The sequence below is a fragment of the Saccostrea echinata genome, unplaced genomic scaffold, assembly GCF_033153115.1.
Source record: "Saccostrea echinata isolate AGI-Se365-2 ecotype Australia unplaced genomic scaffold, CSIRO_AGI_Sech_v1 ptg000030l, whole genome shotgun sequence".
NCBI classification, from domain to species: domain Eukaryota; kingdom Metazoa; phylum Mollusca; class Bivalvia; order Ostreida; family Ostreidae; genus Saccostrea; species Saccostrea echinata.
Genome location: NW_026889779.1, coordinates 25,094,519 through 25,113,776, shown reverse-complemented (window position 1 = coordinate 25,113,776; position 19,258 = coordinate 25,094,519). Strand labels below are relative to the sequence as shown.

The window sequence follows — 19,258 nt, the reverse complement described above, 5'->3', positions numbered from 1 at the left end:
AAAGGAACTTTTAATTTCATAGAACCTCAGCGTCAATCAAAATCATGACAAAAAACAATGATCAATTGTAAGTTCAATGAAGAGTAACAACTTTATTTCTTTAAGTAAAGCTATGTTTGGGGTGATCAGGAAATAAGACAATTTAATTTACGGGTAGAATATCAGCTGGACTTGTTTGACAAAGCAGTCACATCCATCCTACTTTAAGGGTGTGATATATCTAGATGCCATGGAATGGATTCATTTATAATTTTTAAAAACTATGTTTAATTTAAAAATCTTTACACAAATTACATGATTTATGGAGAAAGAGACGATTTTCTATGCATTAATGTTTTTAAGAGAGTGATTATACACTGGCTGAACATAAAATTGTCAACACTGTTTAATAATATATGTATAAATATCAATGTAATGAGAACATAAATAGCCAATGGGTTGATGATATCTCAAAAAAAATTAACAATATTGTCATAGGTCATTTATCATTTTATTTAGAAATGGTTAAATGATATAAAATTTTCATCTTATTAAAAGGCCAGGTTTACCGAATTTTTAAAATCAATTTCGGATTTGAAAACTTTATTAAAAATTTACCTCAAAAACAAAGAAAAGTATTGATGAGCTTATATTGCTTAAAAAACAATGAAAGCCTTGGTAACCTCACAGGTTTTACTACAAAAACAATGCGACAATATTCAGATTGGTTTAGTTTATGAACGGATTCAATAACAGGATTTATGAAATTTACTAACTCTCGTATCTCATTACGCTCTTTAGCTCATTTGAGCTGAAAGCTCAAGTTAGTGTAACAATCGCTCCCCCCTTTTTCATGTCTTATGATGTATTGAATGTCAAGCATTGTTGAGTTATCTAATTACACATTTGTTGTTTACTTACTTGTAATTACATAGTTATAAAGTTGCACAGTAATTTATGATAACCTCATGTTTACCTTAATTGTCGTGTGATCGATGTTTTAGCGTCTTCGAGCACACGTGTTTTTCTGAAACTTCTGCTGCCGTCATACTTTGTTTACTTGTGTATTTTCCCATGATGCTTCACGGTGAATTGATCTATTTTAACCGTAGTTATTTTGGCGGAAGATTTGATTGTAGATTCTCTTTAATTAAATGATAAATGTGCTTTAAAAGCGTAAACATATATTTTATTAATTTATTTACATATTGTAATATTTTTACATAAGATGTACGAGAGTGAGATTTCATTACCGGATTATAATTATGTATGATTGGCTAAGTATTAATTACGGAATGGAATTATTATTTATGATTGGTTATTAATTATTGCGGGTTTTGGAAGTTCTATAAATACACAGACGCTGAATATCGGGTGCTCTCTCTTCTTTCCTTTGTGTCCTGAAGAAAGGTCGCCGGTTTTTGTCCAGATTAAGATGTGTACTATTTCAGTATCTATATAAATGACTGAAGGACATATGCAGTGCTATGCTAAATTAGTATTACTAGTCATTGTGCTAGTTTCATTTATTATTACTAGTTAAGAACTAGTTTTTTTTTTCTTTAACAGTAGGGAATATTTCTGCTGCGTGCTAGTAGTTGAACTGGTAGTGGGAATATTTTAGCTTGGTCGGGGGAATTTAGGCCTATACATCAATGTTAATAATTTACTGGAAATAGTTTTCATCCGTCCGTATCAGTAGTTGTACTGATCTTTGTCTTTTGTCCCAAGGGTTGAGAGTTGTCAATTTTACACATTGATATTCATTTTCGCTGTTGAAATAATAAAATTTTAAACTTTATTTAGCGACTTGGTTTTTATTCCTTGCATTTGTGGGAGTGTTTGATATCCGAAGCGTTACATTAGTTTGTCTGATCGCATTTTGTTCGGCCTACATCTACAACTTTACACATTTTTTACTTCTTAACAAGAACCACGGGCCAATTTCAGCCAAAATTGCCACAAAGCAACCTTGGGTGAAAGGATTTCAAGTTTCAACTTTTTCAAAGGGAGATAATCAAGAATAAGAGGAAAATTTCTTGGAATCTTAAAAAAAATCCCCAAGAACTAATGGACAAGAAGAGATAAAACTTAGGTGAGAGTTTTATATTGTAGTGGAGTTTCAAACTTGTTCAAAGCATGTCCCCCAAGGGGTAGGTTGGGTACAATAGGCAATCACAATTTTACATGGGAGTATAGTGAAAAAAAAAAATCTTAAAAAATCTTCATCTCAAGAACCACTGGATCAGAAAAGATGAAACTTTGGTGAAAGCTTTATTACATTGTGTGTTTTAAATTGTTTAAATGTCCCCCGGGGGTAGGGTGGGACCAAAATGAGCTTTCAAAGTTTTGCATAGAAATATATAGGAAAAACTCTTTAAATTCTTCGTTTTCTCAAGAATAGCAAAGCCATGATCAATGATGTTAATATGGATGCATCCTCAGATAGTGTAGGTTCAAATCATGACTCCCGGGTTAGGGTAGAACCGGAATGGACGAATAAAGTGTTTTTCTTAGGAATATAGGAAAAACTATAAATCTTTTTCTCAAGAACAGCAAGGCCATAATAAGTCGCATTCAAAAGGAAGCTTTCTCTGGTAGTGTATAATTATCTAAATTTGCTCGAATCATGACACTCATGGAAAGGAAGGAGAAACAAAAGGTGATGAAAGTTTTACACGGGAATATATTGGAAAAAAAATCTTTTGAAATCTTCTTAAGAACAGCACAGGCATGATTATTCATATTGATATGGAAGCATCCCCAGGTAGTGTAGATTCAAACAAATTTGTTCAAACATGAATCATGGGCAGAGAGGAGCCACAAAGACGATCACATATTAGTATTACATAATAATAATAATAACAATAATAATAATTATATATATATATATATATATATATATATATATATATATATATATATATATATATATATATATATATATATATATATATATATATATATATATATATATATATATATATATATATATATATATATATATATATATATACCTACGACACGGGACCCCGGTTTATACGGTGAATTAATATGGAGATAACGAACGCTATTCAAACTCAAAACTCCATTAAACATTACAAAATAGGAACAGAGCAAACACGGACCTCCAAAACATCAGAGGTGGGATCAGGTACCATGGAGGAGTGAGCATCCCCTGCTGACCGGTCACACCTGCCGTGTGCTCCTTGTCATGATCGGGAAATAATAAAAAAATTCCTTGACAATTGAGTGTGTAAATAATGGTATGAAAAACGTCAGTCAGCATTTGACTCAGTGACAAATTGTATTTGCTGACAAGGTCATTGTATCGACCATAAAACTTAAGAAATGATGACTTTAAACGAGACTGCTGGTATTCTTGTTTTATCAACTTGATTGTCAATAAACTACCTCGTTTGAGAAATTGTGCATACGTAGAGCATGCTCTTGCGTATCGAATCAACTGAGAGATATAAACCCCGTATGCAGGGTGATGAAGATATATTGCTGCATAAGTAAGGGAAGTTGACGATTGAAAAGTTAAAGTCATCGCGTTTATCATAAAGCTTGGTTGTTAAATTACCATGAACGTCTTTTTCAAGTAAAATATCCAAATATGAAACAGATATGTTAGACTTTGTCGTATCTTTTATCTCAAGCTCACCGGGATATATCGTATCGACGTAAGAATAGAAATAACCATTGTTAATTGACAATACGTCGTTGATATATCTAAATGTCGAGTTGAAGGCCACGGCAAGTGTTTTCTTCTTTTCACGTATAGGATTTTGGACAAATTCTGCTTCATATGAATACAAAAAAGGTCTGCTAATAACGGGGCGCAGTTGGTACCCATGGGAATTCCAATAGATTGTTGGAAGACCTGGTCTCCAAAAACCACATAGATACTGTCAATCAGAAACTCAAGCATCTTTTTAATGTCATCTTCAGAGTACTTGTGTGTACAATCAGAATGTTTTTTAACAAAATAATTTTGTAAATGACCAATGACAAGGTAAGAAAATTTTTACTGAAAAAGCAGCTGTCAATGATAACAAAAAGCCTGGACTTTAATTTATCGTGAGGAATAGTTGTGTATAAAGTTGAAAAGTCGTACGTTTTTAAGCTGTTGATTTTAGTTTTCAAATTTTCCAAACGATCCTTGGATTTTTAAGTATCCACATCTGATTTTCACCACTTCTCGAATATATTGTTGCACAGTACTCCTGAAGTTTCTCCTTCACTACTGTTAATATCTTAGTGAGGAGTAAAGAAAGAGGCTTGGTTGAACATTTACTGGAACCCGCTATGTATCTTTGTTTGTAAGGAATTTTGTGAAGTTTCGCAATCCAATATAAATATGCTAATTCAAATTCATTTTGGTTGTTTGGAATATTAAAAAATATTCAAAACTGATATATGATTTTGAAGAATTTCTTCCTTAGAAAGGGAGCTATGATATAAGTTGGATTACCACTTGTAGAATTAAATCCAAGTTTCTCTAAAATACGTTTAATATAGTGAGCCTTACAAACAAAGACAATGTTGTTACCTGCTTTGTAAACAGGGACCAGTACGTACTGATCATGTAATCTATCTAATTCTTCTTTCACTTCTGGGTTATTGAATACAGAAGGATAGATGGCTCTCATATTGCCCCTCAATCTTTTAATGCGCGATTTTAACATACATCTGACTCTAGAGCAGCGCTCTAACCACTGCGCCACGCGGGCGACTGTAAGTAATTTTAAATAAAAAGATGTGCGTTATTGTGTAAGTAATAAAAAAAAAATTCTAATCGTTGCAATCTTACAAAATTAATAGTATCTACTGTAATAATTGAATACTTACTAGAACATCAAGTTTTCCAAAATGTCCAAGTGTTTGTTCCACGAGTGTCTTTTTAAAATCATTCGCAGATATGTCACCCACGGAGAGGGAAATCTGTGTTAAATTAGTACGTCGAATATAAGATAAAATAAGTTGTATATTTCTTATCAATTTTACACATCACTTTAATAGCAAAGTCCTCCTCTTACTCAACTAAGCACTCCCGGAGTTCTGCACTTGAAATAATTATATCCCATCCACCTCTCCCACTTAAGGGTTACCGTAATAAGTATTAATTTTTGATAGTTTGTATCTAAAACATACATTCACTGGTAAATTCTGATGTTATGCTGTTTCTGCTGTTTTTTTCCCCTTCAGGTTACTGGTATCTATGAATTTTTTTTATACTAATGCGCGCAAGATTGTAGGTTACAAGTATTCCTAGTGCACTCCATAGCAAGCTGGTATTGACTCTGCTCTGCCAACTTCAATATAAATGAATTTACAGGATATTTACATAATACTTTAAGATACTGTGTATGGGTAGGATCAGGCCCCAATACCATAAAGTGAGGACAGACTTAAGTCAAAATTTCGAATCAATATAACTTTTGAAATAATTTTTATAACGAAACAAAATTTTCATCATATGTTTAAAGAAGAATACTTTACAAACCTGCAAATTTTAAAGTACATATGTTAAATAACACTCAAGATATTCAAAATCAAAATTTTGACTTATGTCTGTTCTCAGTTTATGGTCTCAAAATCTGGTTATTCATGTATTAGAGTACAGTATCAAAAAACCCAAACAACCAGACTTTATGATTAACAAAGTAGTCAGAAAATATAAAGTTATCAGTTGCTTAAACAGTGTTCACTACAATTCCTTACGTAATAACCACACGAAACACTAAGAAATATTACGTAGCAAAACGTCATAATAGATGTCCTCTTTACAATGTCTAGACATCAAACATCTGAAACATGATCCTCCTACACGTTCATGCTCTTCTTCTTCCTAAAACGATAATCCTCCAGGACACGTCATTACTGGTTACGTAAATATAGCTGACAGAGAGGACTTTATGTCCCTTATATCAAAACGGCCAAAATAAGGGAACCCCGATCTTTCGACTGGAGACAAAAAATTCATAAATATAATGAGTTTTATCGAAGATTATGCAATACGATGGGTCAATTTTAAAAAAAAGACCTTAAAGCTTGTCACTTTGTCTGAATGGATTGAAAGTATAAGATGATGTTGAAATTTTGTTTTAAACCGTTGAGGACCATAATTAATTCAAAAGTGTAAAAAAAAAAAAAGAATTTGATAGATTACATGATCAATATTTACTAGTCCGAGCTAGTAAAGTAGGTAACACTATACAGTTAAAGTATATCATGGACGGAATTAGCAAGATCCCAGTTCCCCAAGGCCAAGATTATGTCCTGAGGTCTAGGAAATAGTCCTGGTCGAGGGGAACTGGAACCTTACTAATTCCCTAAATGATATACCTTTTAACTGTTTTATTATACCGATACAAAAGTAAAATTTAGAGGATAATGGATAACCGGTAATTAGCTTTCGAAGCAGGGATTAGCTCACCTGACTAACGCACTGGGATTAATCCATAGAGGGATTTTGAAGGAATTATACACATCTAACGATCTTATTTTTTTTACAAGGAAAATCATTAAAGTATAATAACATACACTATGTATGTAAGGATTATAATTACTCCTGTATTTAAGAGAAAATTGGATTTAAATCTACAAGTAGTAACCCAACTTGTAAACTGTTCTCAAAGCTCCCTTTCTAAAGAAAGTCCTCAAAATCATTTGTCCGTTTTAAATAGTTTTGATATTCCTAAATTGAATTTGAAATATCATACCTGCACTTTATTCCTAAACGTCATAAATATCCTTACAAACAAAGATACATAGTGGGTTCTAGTACATGCTCTACCAAGCCTCTTTCTTTACTCCTCACGAAAATATTAACAGCAGTGAAGGAGAAACTTCAGGAGTGCTGTACAACATTTTCGAGAAGTGGTGTTAATCAGAGGTGGATACTTAAAAATTCCATTTAGTAATTCAAGAATATCTGAAATCATAAAACTTTACCTAAATCAATAGTATCAAAATGTACGTCTTTTGAAAACCTTATACCACCACTTCCACGGTAAATTAAGTACCAGTAGTTTCTTCACAAAAATTCTTACGACAAAGATTAAAATTTGACAACTCTGTAATTTCTTTGTTTAATAAAGAAAATTATTAGTTGAGAAAAATAATTCACAATATACTGAAATGTAATAGAAATATAAGATTATTTGTAACCTACTACAAATTAGATACATATGGAAGAATTGGAAAATTTTAATCTTAGTCGTAAGATTTATTTTGTGAAAAGGGCTACAGACTTTTTGACATCATAGACTGCTTCTTCAATTAAAAAGAAAGGGAATTGTAGATTTGCTTACCTGCCGTTGATCATCGGGATCATCTGCATACTTTATTTTATTACAGAACATTCTGATTCTACACACAGGTATTGCGAGTAAAGGTCTAAATTTGAAGCCCTTCGCCGATATATGGTGACGTCTCTGTATGAGTGAAAAATTCTCGAACGGGACGTAAAACAACACACAATCAATCAATCAGGTATTCCGAGGTTTATATTTATTGAGTTTCTAATGTCAATATTCTTATGTCTTCCAAGAATCTATTGAAATTCCAATGGGTACCGGTATATTTGTGCCCCGTTATTAGCAGAACTGTTTTTGTATTGCGGAATTTATTAAAAAGCTTCTTCGTGAAAAGAAGAACTCTCTTGCTATGGCCTTCAATTCGACATCTTGATATATCGACGACGTTTTATCAATTAATAATATTCAGTTTCTTTCTTGCATTGATTTGATATCTCATTTAACTCGAGATGAAAAACAGCACAGAGTCTGATACATCTGTTTCATATCCGGATAATTGATGGCAAAATGACAACAGAACTTTATGATAAACGTGATACTTCAATTTTCTATCGTTGACTTCCCTTATTTATGCTGCAATATACCATTATGACATGCATTTAGAGTTTATACATCCCACTTGATTCGATATGCAAGAAGTATATTCTATGTACAAACAATTTTTAAACGAGACTGGTTGCTGACAAAGAAGTGGATGTATAAGGATATTGACAATCTCGTATAAAGCAATCATTTTCAAATTCTAAGGTCGATACACTTACATTGTTTGCAAATACAATCTGTCATTTCGTCAATATTGACTAACGTTTTCATGCAAATTGTTAGGCCATTATTTTCATTCAGACTATAGATTTCTCCGTTTACTCATTCATGACAAGAAGAACACAGCAGATGTGACCGGTCAACATTGAATGAGACCTGATCTATCCCTTGTTTTAGAGAGGTGTGTTTTCTCTCCTTACAATTCGTATCGTTTGAGTGACTTATCAACATGATTTATGTTCGTTATCTTCACATATCTCACTACTTTATGATCTGAAATTATTTTTGGAGCCTGGGGATTCTTTCATCAATTTTATACAAAAAAAAATTGAAGATACTTTTTCTTAAAATAAAACGAGCGAAAAAAAAAAAAACAAAAGTTCTCAGTTGAAGAACTTAGATTATTGAAAATATGCAAGATAAAATATTTTAAATTAAAAATAATTATTTGAGTCTATTGTAGAGAGTCTTTTTTTTGGGGGGGGGGGTAAATTGATTTTTGAATTAATTTGTTATATAGACCCTTTTCCTATGACACATTTTGCTTAGGAGTTATTCCCCTTAGCCGCCATCTTGTATGGCAAAGCAGTGAATTTACCTCTTTGAGCAACCAATTTTAAACATGCATTCAAGAAAAATATGGGGGAAAATATTTACAATCTTATTATCATGAATTAATAGAGGATATAACAAATGTGTATTCATAAGAAAAATAGTGTTATCTTTACCTCAGTAACCAGTATAAGAAATTGAACTTGGTTGAATAATGAAGGGATCTGGGAATGTTGCCCTACAATATGGCGGCTAAGGGAAATAACTCCTAGGCAAAATATGTCAAAGGAAAAGGGTCTATTAGGCAATTATTTAAATAGAGGAAAATAATACAAACATGATTTTAGACACATTTATTATGATATTGGCGATTATTGTTCGTGGCATTTTTAAAAGCAGCAAGAGGTCGCCAAGCATAAAGAGCGACCCCAAATTACAACAAGCAGCAGCAGCAACAGCAGCAAACAACATGAAAGCATATACATATAGTATTAATAAGCATAAATATGGCCGTTCCGGGTATATCGCGAACGGTAATTATATTTTATGTATTTTGCATAAACTTTACATGTATGTAGAGTTATCGTTCCGGGTTAACCGCGAACGTTACGCAACATATTTTAGCAAGCAAAGCAATGCATGAATTTTTTGAAAGCAGTACACATTTTGCACTGTAACTGAGTTTGTTTTAAGCAAGCAAAGCAGACCAGTTCATGAATTTGTTGAAAGCAGCACACATTTTCAAAGTAAATAAATTTGTTTTAAGCAGCAGCAGCACAATGAATTAAAGCATCAGTTGAATGGCTCGGCGCAAACTGAACCATGAGATGACACAACGGAAAAACAAACCCATTTCAATGTAATGCCATGCTGGAATTCTTCACGCGAGGCTGAACACAATTAAAAGTCACAGCATATGAAGTCAGGCCAGTGGAATGCCACGACGGAAATCTTCAAGTGAAGTGAATCCTCTAGTTGAAACCCGAAATGATAGAGAAAACCCAACAGCAGAAAAAAACTTCTTAAATTTTTGTTTAATTCATGATGCAAAATTCTACCTTTACTCTTTACCTTTGGGAATTGGATGGGTTAGGATTTCAGAAAAACTGATTGAAAGTATATTTTTACAAAATTCTGTCTTGTACAAAATTCGTGTACCTTTCATTTTTGGATCCAGGGCAAAAAGGAGGAATTTGAGATATTCCGATCCAGATCTAATTTTTTTCTAGCTAACCCAACTCAAATAGCAGAAACTAAGTTTTCCTCATAAAATAAGCGCATCTATTCTTTAAATTAATAGATGCTATTGTCTACTGATTAGACACTAAGCTATGCTTCTGTAGCTTCTGTGGTCATTTAAACTTTTGAACTAATCAAATGGAATAAAAAAGTTACATGATCTCCAATTGTGATTTAAGCATGGCTAACCATTTAAACTCTCGGCGGAGGTTAAAGAGCAGAGGGTTGATAAAATGTGAAGTTCCATCTATCTGTGTATTAGACAACTTCATGGTCAGCAAATGCACTTGAAAATAACAAGACACTGAAGGCGAAAAATGAAAATTAGTCATGCCTCTTCAGTTCAGGAAAATGTGTTGCAAAACAGACCAAATTTAGACAAGCTTCTCAATTTTTTTATTTTGTTAGGGTGGTTTAAGCAAATAATATTATTTATTCATCTTGTGAGCTGTGAAGTTTGATACTGTAGAAACTATAATAAATGTGATACTGTAATAACATAATCTTTGTACCGCGTTCCCTACTTAGAATTAGAATTAAGTTCTATTCATTTTATTCCTGTTGCTCTAATGATAGAATAAACACCCTGATTTATTTGTCTAGTAAAAATGATACTTATGAAAAATATATTATGTAAAATATTTCTCGAAATAGTGTAGAGTTTTTTTTTTTTCAATCCTTGACCCCGGGGCATGGATGGGATCATACATATTGTAAAAGGGATCAAATTATTACTTGAATTATGTATATAAAAATATTTTAAAGAAAAGCAGTGTAATTGCTAGTCATATTATTATGCTTGTGTCTTCAGTTAGTTCAGATTCAAATTTGTTTAAATCTTCGACTGCTAGGGGAGATCAGGACAATAATTTAAGATGAAAAGCTAAAGATAACGAACAGTCAAGGTCAAATGGTGAAAATGAATGGTGCCCAAGGAAAGGCCTTCTCAAAAGAAATACACATGTGAAATAGAAAGCTCTATCACCAACCATTCAAAAGTAATTGGCAAGGTTAAAGTTTTCCAAAAGCAGGTCAAACTCCAAGGTCAAAGTCAATGGACTACAATTGTTGTTATTTAAAGGAATGTCTTGTGATAAGGAATACACATGTGAAATATGAAAGCCCTAGCACCAACCGTTCAAAAGATATGGCCAATGTTACAGGTTTTTTTCAAAGTAGGTCAAACTCCAAGGTAGAGGTCAAAGGGTCAATGTTGCTGATCAAGCTGTTTTGAATACTTTTATATTCAAAACGTCTATTCCAGGAAACGTTTTTCCTCCTTCCATCCCCATCCTCTCCACTTAGCGAAAAAAGCAAGGATTCCACTCCTTACACCCTCCAGATAGGCCAATATAGCTGTTGAATTTAATCTGTCCGTCCCAAAGTACCAACGCCATTAACTTTTTTGCACCTAATCTCAAAATACATAAATACATTGGCCATTAAATAGGTTCAATTAATTGATCTTTTATTCAACACTCTGCTTTGAAACGACCCCTCGAGCTCATCTAGAATATTGATACTGAGGCTAACTCAGCCCTCGGGGACTTACCATTATGAAAGTGATCGCCATTTCCAAAGGGATCCATGGGTATTTGAGATTTCCCTATACTTGCTGTAATAACGAAGCATCTGCTCAGAATAAATTTTTGAGGTCACTCTCGGATTATCTCTGGAAATTAGGCGCTAAATACAGCAATTGTAGAAATGGTCGAAATTAACATTGTACATTTAAATATACTTTAAAAATGCATGTCATACTTGTTTGATTTAAGTTGTACGCATTCACTCTGAGAAGAAATCGTTTGGAATAATGAGTTTTTAAATTTTATGAAAATTTCTTTCAAAACAGACACACAATGTTAGCTCTCCTTAAAGATGAAATAAGAAAGAAGCCCACATGTTGGACATATACGATTACTCCTGTGACGACGATCAAGCAAAAATAACACCAAAAGTAGGTTTATCAAGATGAAAGCTTTGATGCAATTAATAATAATAATACTTTATTTAAAGAAGGTAACCTGATAAGTGCAAGCACTATTCTTCCCTAGGGCCTTCTGTCAATAAACATTACAACGTAAACATAGTTATACACATACAAACATATAAATATATACATAAATATATGTACAAAAAATATGAATCACAAATTATTCTGACATTGTTTTACATAATGTTTTACTTGTTTCTTGAAAGCATTGAGAGTTGGTGACATTTTTATATGTACAGGTAAATCATTCCATAACAGAATCTAACATTGGTATACACAAGTCAACATTGGATTCAGATCGAAGATTGTACTGATTATTAATCATACCGTTTAAATAAGTAGGACAAGAATTAATGAGGGTTTAACATAACAATATATATTTATTTACAGTAAATTGTACATAGACAATAAGCCAATTAGGTTCATCAAAAAGAGGTCGTGAGGGTGCATCAGGGGGAGCATCTAAAATATACCTTGCAGCACGTTTTGAAGCTTATGAACTCTGTCTAGATTTGATCGGGATGTATTGCCCCAAATTGTAAGGCAGTAATCAATAGTAGGCATGATATATGCATTATAAAACAGCTTGCGTGTTTGAATGGGAAGATACTTTTTATTTCTACGGAGTGTAGAAATTTTACGTGACTGAGATTTACACACATGGTCGATATATAAATTGTACTGTAAAGAATTATCTAAATACACTCCAAGAAATTTTTCATTGTTACGTTGTCTAGTTTCTGATTCGATATGTATAAAGAAAAATCATGCTCCGAGAGAATTTTGAACTTTTCTGGGCAATGCCCATTGATAATAAATTGACAATAGATTGGGAATCTTTGCCGGGGACATATAGAGTTGCATCATCAACAAACAAATCTATGTTTGAATTTTTGATATAAAGTTTAAGATCATTAATGTAAAGTAAAAAAAGAAGAGGTCCTAGTATAGATCCCTGTGGAACTCCCGCTGTGACTTGCTGATAAGCTGATTGTTTGTTAGACAGGTGGAGACTTTGAAGTCTGTCACTTAAGGACGATCGGAACCATTGTAAAGTTATTGCATCAAAATTATAACATTGTAGCTTTTTAAGAAGAATTTCATGATTTACTAGGTCAAATGCCTTGCTGAAGTCGAGAAAGACAGTGCCAACAGGTTTGCCTTGGTCCATTTCATATAACCATTTATCTGTAATTTTTGTTAGGGCTGTTTGACATGAATGCAGTTCACTGAAACTTGATCGAGATTCTATTAAAAGATCAAAGTCTGAAAAAAGAGATCGTATATATTTTGCCACATGTTTTTCTATAACTTTTGATAATGTCGGTAAAATAGAAATGGGTCTGTAGTTATTTGGATCTAGTTTGTTTCCCTTTTTAAAGACTGGTGTAACTTTGGCAAGTTTAAAACTCTTAGGAAAAATACCAGATGTAATACTATTATTTATTATATGGGTCAAGGGTTGATGTATTATTTGTGCAGTAAGTTTTAATAGACGTGGAACGTGGACAATGGTATCTACACCTGATGATTTACTAACATCTAGCTTATTAAGTAAGGAAAGCACTTCATCGGGACTTATAAGCGGGATACTAAACATTTCTGTACCCAATTTAGACTGTACAAAATTCAAAAGGCCGTTAAAGTCACTCTCTTTATTTACTCCTTCAAGGAGTTTAGCAGAGACATTTGAAAACTGAGAATTAAACATCTCTACAATTTCTTGTGTATCCTCTGTAACATTATTATTTTGTGCCAGTGCGGTCGGAATATAATTTTGTGGGGTAGTAGCTAATTTATTTAATGCATCCCACATCTGGCGTGGATTTTTGTTTTGCTCTATAGTTGATTTATAATAATTTAATTTTTGCATTTTCAATTAGTGATGTTACTTTATTTCGCCATGTTCTAGAGTTTTCAAAGTCCTTATTTTTATGAAAGTTATTGCGCATGTGTTGTGCTTCAAGAATTTCTTGGGTTAACCATTTTTGCCTTGCATCATACTTCACTCTTTTTGTTTTTATTTTTGCATGTTTGCCTAGTTCAGCATTAAAAAGTGAATAAAAATTTTTTAATGCATCATTTGGATTAGAGATTGAATCTAAAGATTCGAAATTTACCTCTTCCAAGTCTGAGAGAAATATTATTTCATTATTTTTCAGTGAGATTACATTCACTGGTCTCAATTTCTCTGTTGTTGGCAGCATCATTAACCCCGGCAAGAAGAATGATTGACCGAAAAGGTGTTAGGTCAGTTTCCTCAAGAATTCTCCTGATGTCGGACAGCCGAGACCCTCGGTTTGTTTGGACAGCAACATGCCTCAATAATTCACGGGTTCTTATTCGCTGGAGGATGGAGTCACCAATTATTAATACGGACTTTCCAAATGGAACGTCTGACTCCAGTTGTTGGTTGTAACTGGGTTTATTGTAAGCTTTTAGACTTTTCTGATCAGTTGTTGTTTCAGGGGATGTTGAAGATTCTGTTGTCTCCACTCTAACACACTGTGTGTGTCTGGTCACACCTTGTAATTTGGAATCCTTTATATTAGGTCCCTTGTGTCAGTCGCTTTAGCTTTTGTAACTGGTTCCCTTGTTTGGGTAGTTGCATCCACTGATTTAGCATTTTTAACCTGTAGAGAATGCTATTCCAGTTTTAGTCTAGCAACTTCTTCGGAAAGATCAGACACAGTCTTTGTTAGTTTTTCAATAATTTCAAAACTTGCAGTTTTGGCATGGCCGAGTTTCCACATCTTGTGATTTGCAATGTTTGGGTGTATACATATTTTGTGGCTCTGGCATTCCTATTCTTTCGATTTTACTAACTTCGGCTATTGGTAGATGAGTAATTTGTTCTAGAAATCCTCTTAGCCAAGTGAATCTTTCCTTGAATGTGGATTGTTTGGGTTGATTTATACAGCGCGGCTGTAACATTACCATTACATGATTTGTAGATGTTTCCATTATTTAATCCAGTTTTGGTAAACAGTAGATCATTGATTAGAATGGTCACAATGTCGTCAAACTTTTCTTGCTCATAGTTCAATGTAACACTCTGTTTGTAGAATCTCACTTGTAAGAAATCTGTCACTTGAACATCAAGGAATGGATCTTCTTCTTCAGATAAAGAATAAGAATTTCCTTGTGAAAATGAAAGTCCAAAGGTATCCAAAATAGATCTAAATAAACTTGTATTTTCGTTCAAATTACATTATTTACCATATTCAGAAGCACAGGTTATTACTGATAAGGAGAAGCATTGTAAAACACGTCCTTTCACCTCGAAATCATTTCTAGTACTGAGACTTCTCCATTTTATCTAAGGATGTCCAACTGATATGCTTATCAGTTAACTTTACTCTAACGCCCAGTAGACTTATCACACGTTAATGTAAGTCTGATATGAAGAAAATCTTAGGAAATTAATTATAAATGATAGAATAGGTAATATCTTTGTCTTCATCGTTTTTCTTTTCCGAGTTGATTTTCTCGAAACTCAGTGCATGGGTTCAGAAATAATAGCATGTTAGAGATATACTGAACTCGTGTTTTTAGCGTCTAATACTTTGAAATTGTCATTTTTCAGCTTTTAAAAAAATCAAATTCTATTAATTCTATGAGTTGAAGCCCAAAATGAATTATTATTTATGACTTAGATTTTTTGCTATCACCTTACATAAACAAGGAGAAGGGGGTAAATTTGCAGGAAATTTTCAAGAATAAGTATTTAGTGTTGCAAAATAAATTCTAGTAAAAAGTCATCCCATCTATTTTCTGTCTTTTTTTCATTTTAAAAATTTACTATGGCTATTCCAGTACTGTATTTTTGTTGTTAATTGTTTGAAATAACCATAGATTTAAAAATAAAACATACAAGTTTAGATAGAAGTAACAGTGTTAATGCGTTATGTCTGGATATTCCCTAATAAGATAACGTTACAATCAGACATCACATATCTGCATCTCATATAGATTTACTCATCATGGTTCAAATCTGAAAAAAAAAAATCAGACAGAACATGAATTTTGAAAATAATGAACAGTAGTCATGCCCAAAAGTCCAATGAAACAATTCAAAGTTGTATCAATACGAATCTGTAAACCAGGGATAAAACACAGACCCCCAGAAATTCTACAAATTCTAGAGATTGGTTCAGCGTTCCTAGGAGAAGTAAGTGTTTGACGAGGACCGGCCACACTCGCCGTGAACCCTGTGTATTAATAGCCATTCTCTGTAAGCATTTAAACTCTTATATAGGGAGTGTGGCACGCTAGGTCTTAGATTTTTATGAAACTTGGCACACATTCCTATAATGATGTATGAAACTAAAATTCATAATAAAATGGTTGCTATGGTCAATGGTTACCATGGCAACCAACATACATTTTTCAGGGCCTAAAAAATGCTAAATTTTGATGAAAAATGACCATTTTTGACTAATTAAAAGTCTTTAATACAACAATATATTTACATGATTTAATCTTTTTGTCAAAATACATCATTTTTATAGTTCTTTAGATAATTTCTAGTATTTGAGTAACTTGACCTCATAGAAAAAATTTCCCCCCTTTTTAGGTATGATTTTTCTAAGGAAAAATTGTAGATTTTAGGCTCTTTTGAAAAGCCTGGTATAAATTTTTGCGGACATATATTGGAAAAAATAAATACATTGGTTTGAAAGTCCATATATAGTTGTAATATAAACTGCAAAGAACCACTTGGTATTCATATCTTGTTTTCATGTTACCATGGTTACAAACTAATGTTTTTTTTTAAGAATTCCAGACAAGGCAATAGGTATCTACTATCAGTTTCCATATAAATACCTGAGTATTTTAAAATGAATTAAAACCAAATTTGTACATGTAGTACACAATAGCAAAAACAAAGAAAAAAATCAATTTTCATAACAAAAGGTCAAAGGTCAAGGTCAAAATGACTCGATTTAGATGGAAGAGTAAGGAAACTAAGCACATTTTTTTCAATGCCATAACTAATACTTGTGTTTTAAACAACATTATTATGAAAAACAAAATTACAGTTCTGGTGGACAATACATGTAACTAGCATCACATGAATTGGTAAATACGGACAGGAGGTCAAAGTTCAAGGACACAATGGTATATAAAATTTGCCTTTTTGTCCCCTGCTTTCACGTAAAGTGGGGGATATTTATTTAGGTCTGTCTGACGTCCATCCATCTGTCAGTCTGTCTTTCTGCAACACCTTCGTTTCTGCACGATCTCTTGTGAAGCCTTTGAGACTTTGCAATGAAACAACTCCCTGTGGCCTAAGGAAGACCCCCATTGATTTTAAGGTCAAAGGTAAAGGTCATGAATTCATAAATTCTGTCTGTTTTAACACTTTATTTCCGCGCAATATCTCAAAAACTTCGAGGTTTTGCAATGAAATTTTACACTGAAACTCCCTATGGCCTAAAGAAGACCATTATTGATTTCGAGTTCAAAAGGTCAAAGGTCAAGGTCAAAAATTTATACATTCTGTTTGTGTGTAAAATTTTCATTTCCGTGCGATATTTCAAGAAGCTTTTAAGCTTTTGCAATGAAATTTTATATCATAACTCCCTTTGGTCCCGCCCACAACTCGTAAAGTATCCCCCCCCCCAACCCCACCATCCTCCGACCCCACCCCTCAAGATCCGTATATGCTCTTTTTTCCTTAAGCAGGGGACACAGCTTCTCTGAATTAGCTTGTTAGTATAGCATTTAACTTGAGTCCTTGAAAATACTGAAAATAATCTGTCCCTGCCTTCTTCCTACGGTTTTCATATTTTAAAATGAACATGATAAAGTAACCAATGACCAGGACTTACTCCATCCCTTCCAGGAACCATGTAAAAGCACTTACCCCACATAAATTGGTAAGAATCATTTGTAAGAAAAACACGGATCCCTTGTGAAACATTATGAAGCATTATAAAGCGTTTCATTCATAAGTGATTAATCCCAACCCGCCTCCATTCCCGAGTACAGATTTTTTGTGTTTAATTTTATGATTTTTTTTTTCTTTTGGTAGAAAGGGGTGGGGTGGGGGTGGGGGGCTTGTCAGAAATGTATGCATGTTTTCATTATTAATAAAATACAGCTACACAGATTTACTATTAGTTTTAATGCTACAAGGTTCAATCTACACTTTTCTTAGTCTAGAGAAATGATAAACTTGATAAAAATGATAACTTTAAATATGATTCAGACAATTTGTATTTCTATGCAAACACCACCCCCCCCCCCTAAAAAAATCGAAAGTATAATTTTCACTGGTTGAAAGGAATCAATTACAAAACAAAACATTTTCATTACTGACCTTAACAATTTTGTTTTAATTCTTTTTTTTTTGGATAAAGACCATTCCCTTAAAGAAACTACTTGGATCAGGAACATTATCGATTTCTTTGTACATATTTTCAAAGTCATTGAATAAAAAGTTCTAATCTGAAATATACACAGATAACTTTTCCCTTTTTTTTACTGAATCAGATACAGATAAAGGCAAACAGTAGTATTAAAAAGATTGAGTTATCTGTTACATCCCTCACTAATACAGGGTTTTTAGGTGTGATTTTTTTTCTACATGTAGCATTTAAATAGAGATAAAATGTACTTTTACGTTCTTTAATTTTTGAATGAGGGTGTAAAGAGTATCAGTTTATATTTTAAATGTAGCAAATCCTATCAAGTGAAAACATTCATCATATAAAAATTGTAAATTATGAATGACATAAATTCTGTTTGAAACTGCATAATATGACTGCGTTGACTATGGGTTAAGGGACGACCATTTGATTCAGAAGGGGGGGGGGGATTTTTTCCGAGTCAGATTATTTATTTTCATGGAATTGAAGGACAGATTATTTATTTCCAATATGATCCAGGACAGATTATGTATTTTTTGCTTCACTGAAAAAAGTCTGAAAATAAAATAAACAATCCACCCGCCCCAAGGGAAAACGTCCAAACTTTATATTTCGTGGGGGGGGGGGGGATTTGTTTCCGGAATAATTTTTTTAACCCATAGTATAATAATAATACTTATTATAATATGGGTTAAAAAATTATTACCGAAACAAGTGCCTTTGGGTTGGAGGTTGTAGCACTTATCAAAGATGGATTATTTATTTTCCTGCCAGTTGAGGACAGATTATTTATTTTCAACATTTTCAAGAACGGACTTTAGTTTCTAAAATACATACTTACATACATCATTCAATATAAACTTCAACTTCCAGTTCTGTACAAACATGTAAATGTAGCTTGACTTTAATTAATTAGGTAAAATCATCTCTCACATTATAATTCAGTTTTGTTTTTTTTTTCACATTTGTTTTAAAAAGGCACTGACTTTCCAAGGCTGTATTCATTATAATATATCACTCTGACTGAGACATTG

At 32.9% G+C, this 19,258-nt stretch overlaps 1 long non-coding RNA gene across 1 annotated transcript in view; it reads right to left on the bottom strand.

Annotated features, from left to right (window-relative positions):
* The window catches only part of LOC133197582 (uncharacterized), a 139,820-nt gene that overhangs the window by 4,885 nt on the left and 115,677 nt on the right, over window positions 1-19,258 (bottom strand). The gene's annotated exons all lie outside the window — the stretch shown is intronic.